This window comes from Harpegnathos saltator, unplaced genomic scaffold (genome assembly GCF_003227715.2).
Source record: "Harpegnathos saltator strain DR-91 unplaced genomic scaffold, Hsal_v8.6 scaffold33, whole genome shotgun sequence".
Taxonomy (NCBI): Eukaryota; Metazoa; Arthropoda; class Insecta; order Hymenoptera; family Formicidae; genus Harpegnathos; species Harpegnathos saltator.
In genome coordinates this window covers 1,703,830-1,713,876 of record NW_020230128.1, presented here as the reverse complement: position 1 = coordinate 1,713,876, position 10,047 = coordinate 1,703,830, and the positions used below count along the sequence as shown (strand labels likewise).

The 10,047-nt window shown below is 55.5% G+C and overlaps 1 protein-coding gene across 6 annotated transcripts in view; it reads left to right on the top strand.

Moving 5' to 3' along the window:
- Positions 1-2,203: 2,203 nt before the first annotated feature.
- Positions 2,204-10,047, top strand: part of Fife (regulating synaptic membrane exocytosis protein fife) — a 174,872-nt gene continuing 167,028 nt past the window's right edge. For 3 of the 6 annotated variants that reach the window (XM_025300139.1, XM_025300138.1, XM_025300140.1), the window contains exon 1: positions 2,208-2,605. The gene's annotated coding sequence lies outside the window, so the exon portion shown is untranslated. Of the gene's footprint in view, positions 2,606-10,047 lie in introns of all 6 variants that reach the window. The other 3 variants (XM_025300137.1, XM_025300134.1, XM_011143115.3) reach the window with 3 other exon arrangements.

Here is a 10,047-nt window from a genome sequence, read left to right as displayed (position 1 = left end):
GGCAGCACTGACCGAGGCGCGAGCCCGACCTGAGCCTTCGCCAGGAAACTCGCTCTCCGCGCGCGCCAGATCGATCAGGTGCCGCTGCTCGCGTCACGCTGTGTCCTGCCGTGAGGCCCGGCCCTCGCGAGGATAATGAGGATACTGAGTAACGAACGCGCGAGAATTATGACAGGGCGTGCGGAGCGAGGAGGGATCCGCAGGGGAGATCCATCGGCGGATCCGATATCTCCTCGGCGAGGACGACGGCCGCCGATAGTTCTAAGCGGAGGAGAGAGAACGGATGGCAAATGGAGCTTTGAATTATGTGGGCGGACGGAGGATCTCGCTTGCTCTCTTTCTTCCTCTTTCCTTTCAATTTCACATGGAGCTTGGCGACCCGACAAAAGTTGGCCAAATTTTACGGAGAATCGGATCTCCGCTTAAGAGAGAGAGAGAAAGAGAGAGAGAGAGAGAGAGAGAGAGAGAGAGGGAGAAAGAGAGAGAGAGAGAGATTGACTCTAAGAACGCCTCTTTCTTCCTTTTCCCGAAAGTGCGACGCGAATTATGAAGAGTACTTTTTTTCTCTAGGACCAAATCTCGCTATCGGCGAGTTTCTAATCTTGTCGGGCATTCTTTTTACACGTCTGCTTGAAATTCCATATATTGCCGATTTAACAATCGAGATCTTTCCGGGATGTCGCGATGTCCGCCGGGGCAGATTAGTCTTATCGAGGACGAGCTTTTATGCTTATATTTTTCTACCAGGCACACACACACACACACACACACACAAAGTCCTCTCTCCTCCTTCTCCTCCCTCCCTCTGTCTCTTTTTCCCGATCTTTTATCTTCCTTCCGATCGGCTAATCAGTCTGATGCGTTCGCCTTTGTTCCTCGAGTTACGCAGGTTTCCGCCACGAGGCAGTGTCGCGCACACAAGAGAGGCAGCGGATTTATCTATCTCGATGGAGTCACGCCTGAAGAGATGTTTACGAGCTGCTCTTTAAGAGCATTAAAGAACTCTCCTGTCTCGGATCATATAACGCGCGCGACATGTCGCGATTTATCGCGAATGAAGTTAAGACTCAACGGCGCAACTCGATTCCCCGTATTCCGATTGAGCGCGCCGGGCCGGGCCGGGTCGGGCCGAAGCCCGCGTTGTTATTTATTCGCGTACGCGACTCGCATTATACATCTGGCAATAATGCGCAACTCGATTCGCGACGCACCGGTGTTGTCGAGATTTCGCGACTTGTGTGTACATCGACGACGATTCGCCCGCGCCGCTTCTGTGTTTGTGCATTCTCTCCTCGCTCTAATCCGCCGCGCTTGCGTGTCTTCTTGAGCCCCGATGCGACTGATAACGCGCGGATTTATGTTCACTCGCCCCCTCCAACGAGCATCCGCGCAGCGCTGACTGCTCGAATCGCGCGTAAACGTCGCGGGCGTACGCCCGGCTCTTCATCCGCGTCGTTGGACCCTCGCCCGAGGATTAAGAGCGGAATTAACGACGAAACAACGTACAAAGTGACACGTAACGCGCGCTAAAACGTCCATGATATGGCCGAGGTTAAGCAGACGCAACGTTGCGTCCGTAATCAGTCGGAGCTTAAACGCGAAATGTAAAATTAACGCTGAAGAGCTCGGGGAAGATCGAACGCGGGAAATTACGCCGAGTACGAACGCGACATTTCCCGGCGCTCTCAATTATCGTACCATTTCGAAGCCGCCCGCCATCGAGACAGGAGACTCGTCGCGACGCGACCTGCGGCCACCCCGAAGAGGCCGAAGCGAGATCGACGCACACTTGGATCTTCGCGCTGTCCTTTCATCCTGCAGCGGCTGGCCGCGAGGCAAGAGCTTCTTGCCCCTAACCCTCAAAGGGAGTAAGGGGCGCGAGCTTGCGCCCTGAGCTGCTCGCCGAGGGGTCGTACGGGGTGCGGGGAGGGCTGCGCAGCGCGGACGGTGAGGATGGAGCAGCGTCAGGTGGGGTTGAGAGGTGAGCTTTTTCGGGGGAGGACGCGTTCGTTCGCTGCGGAACACGGAGGTGCGGGGTGTCGGTTGTCGCGGCGCACTGACAAGGGGGTGGCAGCGCGCGAGCGAGGAGACGAGCGAGAGACAGGGAGAGAGCGAGCGAGCGAGCGAGAGAGAGAGAGAGAGAGAGAGAGAGAGAGAGAGAGAGAGAGAAGGAGACAAGGATAGAGGGGGTGAGTTGGTGGTGGCGGTCCTCCGGTGGGAGAAACGGCAGACCCGGGCAGTGCAAGCCGGGTTGCCTGCCCGACGATACGGTCGCTCCGGGTTAGGTCGCGGTGAACCATCCCCCTTTTTTCGCTGCAAAACCAGCTCGGCATATCACCTCGTGCGGGAAGCGTCGCTTTCCCTCTTGCGCCCTCCGGGCGCCCGCGGCGCGCACATCCCCTTCCGGCTTCGCGCGACAGCTCTCTCTCTCTCTTTTTCGCCAGGGGAGAACAGTGGACCCGGTGAGCGCGCTGCCCGCGCCGAAGACGTATCGTGGGAGCACGTGCATCCGTGCGAGAGGTAGCCGAAGAGCGCGCTCGAGGGGCATCTCGCGCGCATCTCTTCACACTCTTCTTCGGAAGCTCGCGCTGCCGACAAGTAACAGGTTGGTGTCTCCTAGGGAAACGTTTTGAACGGCGGTCGATCTCGCGATCGATCGCCGACGGAGTGAGAGAGAGAGAGAGAGAGAGAGAGAGATTTCTGCAAGCTATACGTGCGTTCGCCAGGTGTTTAAAGCCGCGACTTACCGCGAGCTTTCCGCAACCGCGGTGCGAAAATTTCAGAGGCGAGCGCAGGTCAGGGGTGAAGAGCGCGAGTCAAGTAACGAACGGGGAGGGGAGACTGTAGACCGCGGGATGAGGTTAAATAGAATACGCCTCGCATAATGCGTGAGTGCCTTAAGAGTTGCGACTTTACGCACCGCGCTTTGCGCTGTTTTGCAATCGTACCACTGCATAGACCGGAGGGGCTCGACTTGCTGACTCGCTCACGACTCGAGAAATTGTGCAAGCTCTCCGCGGAGGTGGCGGTGAGGCGCGTCAACTATCGGCGCGTCGTACTTTCGGTGATCGATATTCAGGTGCGAAGTCGTTAGGGTGCTCGCGGTCGAACGCGGTGATAGTGCAGAATCGCGGGCTGAGTCGCGCTGGAAAGTACTCGCGGGGATCAGAATCGGGTCGGGACGGATCTCGAAGAGTATATCAGCCGCGAGCGGAGCTATATCAGACTCCTCGGCCACGTTCCTCATAAACAACGGTCACGCGTCGCGAGACTCTCGAGAGCACGACGAGCCTCCGCGGAGGGAGGGGGAGGGGGGGCAAAACCCGCCACAGTTTGTGGTTAAAAGTAACAGGTTGGCGGTCGGAGAAATTGCTTCGCGTCGCCAGCCGTCGCGATAGTGATCGATTCGCGAGGACGAAGGCGACGACGACGCGACGTCGGTGTGGGAGAGCTAACGAAGCGAGAGGACGGATGACGCTCGACGGCGTCCGCGGTCAATCTCGGCCAGTCATGAAACTCGACGTAAATCGGCGAGCGTCGAGGAGCCAAGTAACAGGTTGCTAGTAGCAGATTAGAACGGACCTTTGTCTCGCGTGTTCGCCGAGCGTGCGATCGTTATTATGTTGGCGAGCGGACTCGGCCGGATTATTAAAGCGTCGGTCGTCCTCCAGGACCCCTCCAGGATCGGGATCCGATCGCGTTTCGCTTCGGCTTGCATCCTGTAATTTCGCGGCCTCCTTAGCGACGTGCAAGCGAGTTCGCTCGGATCCGCCTTCTCGCTTTTCCCGCTGCGAATTTGCGTAACAGGTTGCTATTCCAGATTCGGCGGTCGCGATTTTCAGATCGCGACGCTCAGTGACAATCCGCGCACGAACGTCGCACGAATGTATCACCCTCTCTCTCTCTCTCTCTCTCTCTCTCTCTCTCTCTCTCTCTCTCTCTCTCTCTCTCTCTCTCTCTCTCTCTCCCTTCGTTTGGAGCGGATTCGCAGCTCTCGAGCTGCTCCGCAGCATATCCGGCAAATACATTGAACGAACGTCGCATGTGCGCGCTTTTATTCCGCACCATCGCCGCGGATATGAATTTTGTTATCCGGATCTGCATAATCCGTCGTGACTGGTTTCTTGTGTCGCGAACGAATGCGGGATTTATGCTACGCTGATTTGCAGCCCCTCTGTTGCGTAGATGACATTTCTTCGGGGCAGATTACGGGGTAGGCACGCTAAACAGCAGCGGAGACCGAGCTCTTTCCCCGACGAGACGTGCGCTAACTGCGACGACCGCGCCACGCTCTTCGATTCTAATACTAACCAGTCGGTAATATCGAATATCATAACCTACGGCGCGCGCGCGCGCGCTGCGTTGCGTAGCGCTCATAAGCGCAGTAATTATTTCAGGAATAATTACTTGGAATATTCCGCAGGCGAAATCGATGCTTTAATCGGCGGACCGTAACACTGCGTTGCGCGAGTTTACACATAAGAGGTACGCTTCTCGCTTTATTCATCGCGCAATTCTCCCTTCGGACATACAACCACGCGCGCTGACGGAGAGAGGAGAAGCGTGTGTGTGTGTGTGTGTGTGTATGTGCGGGAGGGGGCGGGAAGGGCGGGGAATCAATTTTTGTCCGCGTAAAGGATAAAACCGTTTTTACGCGCCGGACGTATAAACGTCGTACGACACTTCGCAGCAAACTTTTCTTGTCCGCCGTGCGATATTTTATTACGACGCTTTCGTCCTTATTGCGACGACGTAAGAGAGAAGCGGAACTTCTTTACGAGCAGTCCTCTGCAATTACGGGCAGCGCATATAGGAGGGACGTAATCTAACTTGCGCGATGCACGCGCGTTACACGAACTTGTGCGCGATGGCGATTCTAAGCCGCCGCCTTCCGTCTTCCTAAATTTCGCCCGATCCTGAATAACGAGGATGCGCGCCCCACGTCGCACGTCCTCCGGGAATCTTTCAGCAAACGAAGCGGATTTCGATAGCGCTCGGGCAAAGCCGATAACGCAATATGGCCGCCGATACGGATAGACTGTTATCGTCCTTCGGACGTGGAGCGGCCTGCTCGCGGAGCGACGTCCGCGCGCGAGACGGAGTTCAGCCGACCGATCACAGCTTCTGTTCCAATCGAAGCCGTCCCCGCGAGTCGCCTCCGCGAAGCGGACAAAAGCGCAATTAGCGGAGAATTTGGTCGCGCGAGTGCGCGGGGCCGCCGCTCGCTTGAAAAATCACATTTCCCCGCGACTTTAATTGAAACGTCAGTTCGCGCGCGAGTCAGTCGGCCGTGCGAAAATCACCGTGATCTCGAAGCGGAAAGTCAGAGAAACCGCGCGGACAATGGCCAGGCGGCGCTTTTTCTCCCGCGGGCATTCAACGGACGCGCGGCCACGATTTCGAGTTCCCGCCCGTTCGACCCGTTCGCGATCGCGAGACCTTGAATGGTCCTTACGTGGAGTGAGCGTCGCCGTTAATTTCCGTTGTCAACTTGTCGAGCTGACTCGCTGATTCGTGACAAACCCCCGTCCGGCCCGGCCGGTCGGTCGGTCGGAATTCTGCAGGCTCGTCAACTATCTGCGAAATTGCTTGAAAAAAGAGAGAGGGGGGAAAAGGGAGAACGCGTGCAACGCGCGCCACCCGAGAGAGACTTAACTATGCGAAAACGCGAAAGTTGCGTTATTAGCTGGCGCGGTCGAATTTTCGAAGCGGCCTCGTTATCGGCGAGTCCGCGAGCGACTGTAATAAACCACGCCGCGTTTCGCGGTCATCGAGAAGCAATAACTCGACGAAGAGCGGAGCGGAGCGCTCCGGGCGAGACGTCAGGGAGAAGCTTGCGTTACCGCGGGCGTCTTTCCTCATTTCGCAAATTACCTGCCGCCGCGTCCGCGCACCGTCGCGATTCGCCGTTCGCTCGTGCGGAGTTCGCCGTTCACCACCTGCGAGCCCTTCAGGCTGGGCTTGCGCGCGGAACTTCAGAGGACCCGCCGGAACTCGCCCAGCGAGCTGAAAGGCGACCTCGCCAGCGGCCTTCTACGCCAAGCCGGCGCGTGCGAAGACAGCCGGACTGTCGTTTAGCCGCGTTGCCCTCGAGATTCGCTTCCGGAAACGAGGTGTCGCAGCCCGCGAGTCTCCGTATTCGCCGTCGCGCTGCCGAGCTACCGGATTCTCGTATTCCCTCTCTCGCTCCCTCTCTTTCTCTCTCTCTCTCTCTCTCTCTCTGTCGCGAAACTTCCAGCTGCGATACTTTCTCACGATTTCGAGGATTCAACGAAATCGCATGACTGCGTTCGTGTCTGAGAACAGCGTCTCGCAGTCGCGGAGGGCGGAATCGATTGCCGAAGGCGGCGGCCGCGGCCGCGGAATCGGCCGAGTCCGTAATTCGCAGACTTCATCTCAGCTACGACTTCGTGCTTGAGGCGAACTTTACTCGTTACGGACTTATCTCGTCTTCTTGAGCCCGCGGCATATAATCCAGCGCTATCTGCGTGTATTAAAAAGCACGAGGACCGATTCACGAGCGCTTGGTGATGTCGAAGAGATGCGCGCGAGAGAACGGCGTCGAGAGCGAGGCAGCTGTTTTGGCCGGAGGAGAACGGCGTCGGCCGAGCGGTAAACATCGCCGTAATTCGTACCTCGTTCTCGTTGCCAGTGGTATTACGTGAAACTCCGCCGGCGAGTAATCGCCGAGGAAGTCTTCGTCGCGCGCGCTCCGCCCGAGCGCGAATAGTTGGCGGAGCGTGAGTGGCTCTGCAAATTGCAGCAACTTCGTCGACACATGTTCGCGTTTGCGTTCGCCGCTCATATTTCCCGCTGGCAACGCGGTTGCGAATATGCGAGAGAGAGAGAGAGAGAGAAGGAGAGAGAGAGAGAGAGAGAGAGAGAGAGAGAGAGACTGCGGGGAGCATGCTTATTCTCGAAAGGCGGACTCACGGTCGCCTCTGAAATGATCGCGAAGGTAAATTTCAAAAGAATCCGCGGCTCTGCATATTTACACGTGACTGTAACGAATGCGCGCACGTGTTAACGATACGTTTGAAATTATTGTTTCCTGTTCAAAAGACGCGTCATCGTCCGCTCGCTCTCTCTCTCTCCCTCTTTCTTTGTTCCCCTGTTTCTCTCATCGCGACTCTCACGCGGAGAATCGTATGACGCGCGGACGAGAAAGCTTTGGAAGAAAGCTTGCTGTTGAAAGACCTGACGGAAAAGGACTGGAGGATTCGCGACTGCGGGGCGCTTTGAAAGCCGAGCCGCTGACGATGACAATGTCCGAACGCGCCTCTGTGACGAGGAATCTGCCCGCGGGAAACGAGGTCAGTCGAACGGCAAACAACGCTACAAATCTCAGCGCGGATGTCGTCTAAGCGGGAAAGAGGGTCAGGGTCGAGGTGTCATTGTCCAAAAGTCAACGCGCTCCCGCACGATTTCTCGAGGGGAGAATCCGAGTCCGTCGAGCGAAATCGCGGCTGCGGCGCGCGATCGTCCCTCGATTATCGTCTCATTGCTCGACTCGCCGTCTTGTATTTCCTCCGCCGACGAAATTCCAGATCAATCTTTAATGCTAGCCAAACGCGGCCGTCCGATAGTTTCGTGGATTAGCGCGCGGACAGACGTCTCCCCTGAAGACGTAATAGTTCGCGACGCAGGTAGAGTCCTTCTCGCGGAGAATTCATCGCGAGATCGCGAGACGCGCAACGCACCGCGAGTTGTACTCCGGAATATCGTCGGTAATCTGCGCGCGCGCGCTTCGATTTTTGCATTTATTATTCGTCGCGGCCGATGGAAACAACAGCGAAATCTATTCCAGGCACGAATCCTGATCCCAACTAGTATAACTGCCTAAAGCGTGTTCCCCTTGAGTTTCGAACAAACACGTTCCGTGTACACTGCAAATCGAATTACAATAGGAAGATGTGTTCCAAGTACGTGCGAGCGCGAGCGTAAATCGGCGGCGGTGAATTCAACGGATCTCGCGGAAATGTGGCGCGGTCGGAATATTAGGGAGCCGTAGTCAATCAGTCAGCGTTACGCGCGCACAAACACATGTTAACAGGATTATATCGAAAGATTCAGCCAATCGATTTGTCCCGAAATGAGAGGAGGAGGAGAGGAGAGAGAGAGAGAGAGAGAGAGAATGAGAAGGCGGGTGAGAGAGAAAACGCATAAGCGAATTCTCCGCTGGCTTCGACACCGACATCGAGAAAACTCACGGTTGGTGCCAGCAACTCCTCCCGTATTGTCGTAGTTTGCGCTCTTTTGTTCGTCGCTCCTGCGATCTCATTGTCGCTTCGCGTTCTTCGCAAGGCGAACGTTCGCTCGTACGACGGCGTGAAAGTCGATGACACGTAGCCAACATCGTCCGTAGCATTTCGCGACCACTTGCGTTCTCTCTCTCTCTCTCTCTCTCTCTCTCTATTTTTCTCCCGGAGAATAGGTGACCACTTCGGCGAGGCATCGTCTCGCGCAATTCTTCTGAAAGTACCGCGATGAATATCGCGAAGAGAAGAGCCGCACGTTCGAGCGCTCTTCGCCTTACCCTACAACAATTTAACAACAAAACAGCGCGCACGCATACGCACACACACACACACACACACACACACACACACATACACGTGCACACGATCGTTGCCGCCCTCATGCCCTTTTGTTCCCTTCCCTTCAATGTGTTTCGTCTCTCGAGGCTGGGGAACAGCCTCAGAGAGAATATGAAAGATTCAAGCACACATCTCCGTCGTTCACGCTGGTCTATTTTCTAAGGTCCTGCTGGGTCGAGGACGGCTGCGGTTTGCCCTTTTGCGGCCCGAGTGTCGTGTTTGATTGCACGTGGGAGTTAATTAACGCGGTGATTTTACGCGCTTACAAAGATGCGATACTCTAAATACGGTGGAACGTGGCTCTCCGTGGGCGGAAAAATGCGGATATAACAATAGCGAACTCGGAATTATCTCGTCGCTGTGCGTCACTTTGATTACGAAGCAAGGATGAAACGGATGGGCGTTTTTAAACGAGCGAAACAAGATGGAGACACGCGTCGGAAAGACTGCGAATTCGTCTGCTGACGATTCGGCGCTTATCGGTTGCGAATTTCAAGAGAAACGTAAAAATGTCGCCACGTTATATGCTAAGGCGGAGAATGAGAGCTGACAGCGTACGTACAATGCGAGTTAATCGGGGACTAATGAATTTTACATTGCTTCATCCCTCCGCCCCGATTTATAATTCAAAGCGTGAGCGAGCGAGCGCGCGCGCGCGCGCGCGACCGCGAGAAGCGAGATCTATAAATTATTCGACGAGAGTTCCATGATCGCGATCGCGCGCATCTGTCGGATAGAGCGGACGCGCGGATTTGTCGAAAAGTTTACACACCACGCGGCGTAGAGCTGGAAATATCGGCGTGTATGTATCGATTTGCGTCTCTATCCTGGGAACGCTCCGGCGATTATCCTACAAAAGAAGTGTGTCAACTGCACGTCTCGAAATTCCCTTTTTATCGTATGTCAACGAATGCCCGTCACAGCCCACGCTCGGATTGTGCGGTTTTATTCGTGCATAAAATGAACGGGGCGCGTGGCCGCGCCACTCGACGCGAGCTTAGTCAAAGAGTTACACACCCCGAAAGTTTTACACGCAACCTCGCTCGCCAAACTACCTCGTAAATATTTCCCGTCACTATCCACCGCGCATCGTAAATCGCTCATCGCTCGGCGGTTAATCGCGCGATCTCTCTCTCTCTCTCTCTCTCTCTCTCTCACTCGGTCGTTGAGATTTTCCGGTGTTTGACGAATCGTCAATTCGCGAGGATCAGTAAACTTTCGCAAACCGGATGGTTTGAGGGCCCGAAAAGATCGTAAGGCTGAAAAACCTGGTTTGTTCGCGAATTCGAATCGCAAAGAAGAAAACTATTGTTTCTGTAAAACACTCGTATAATATTGGCGCGCGCGACACACCGGCGCGCTATTGTCTCTGAATTTATTCGTCGAATCTCTCATCTCTCCCGCGCCGTTTCTACCGCCGTTGTACTCTTTTTAGCTTTTTGCACCATCG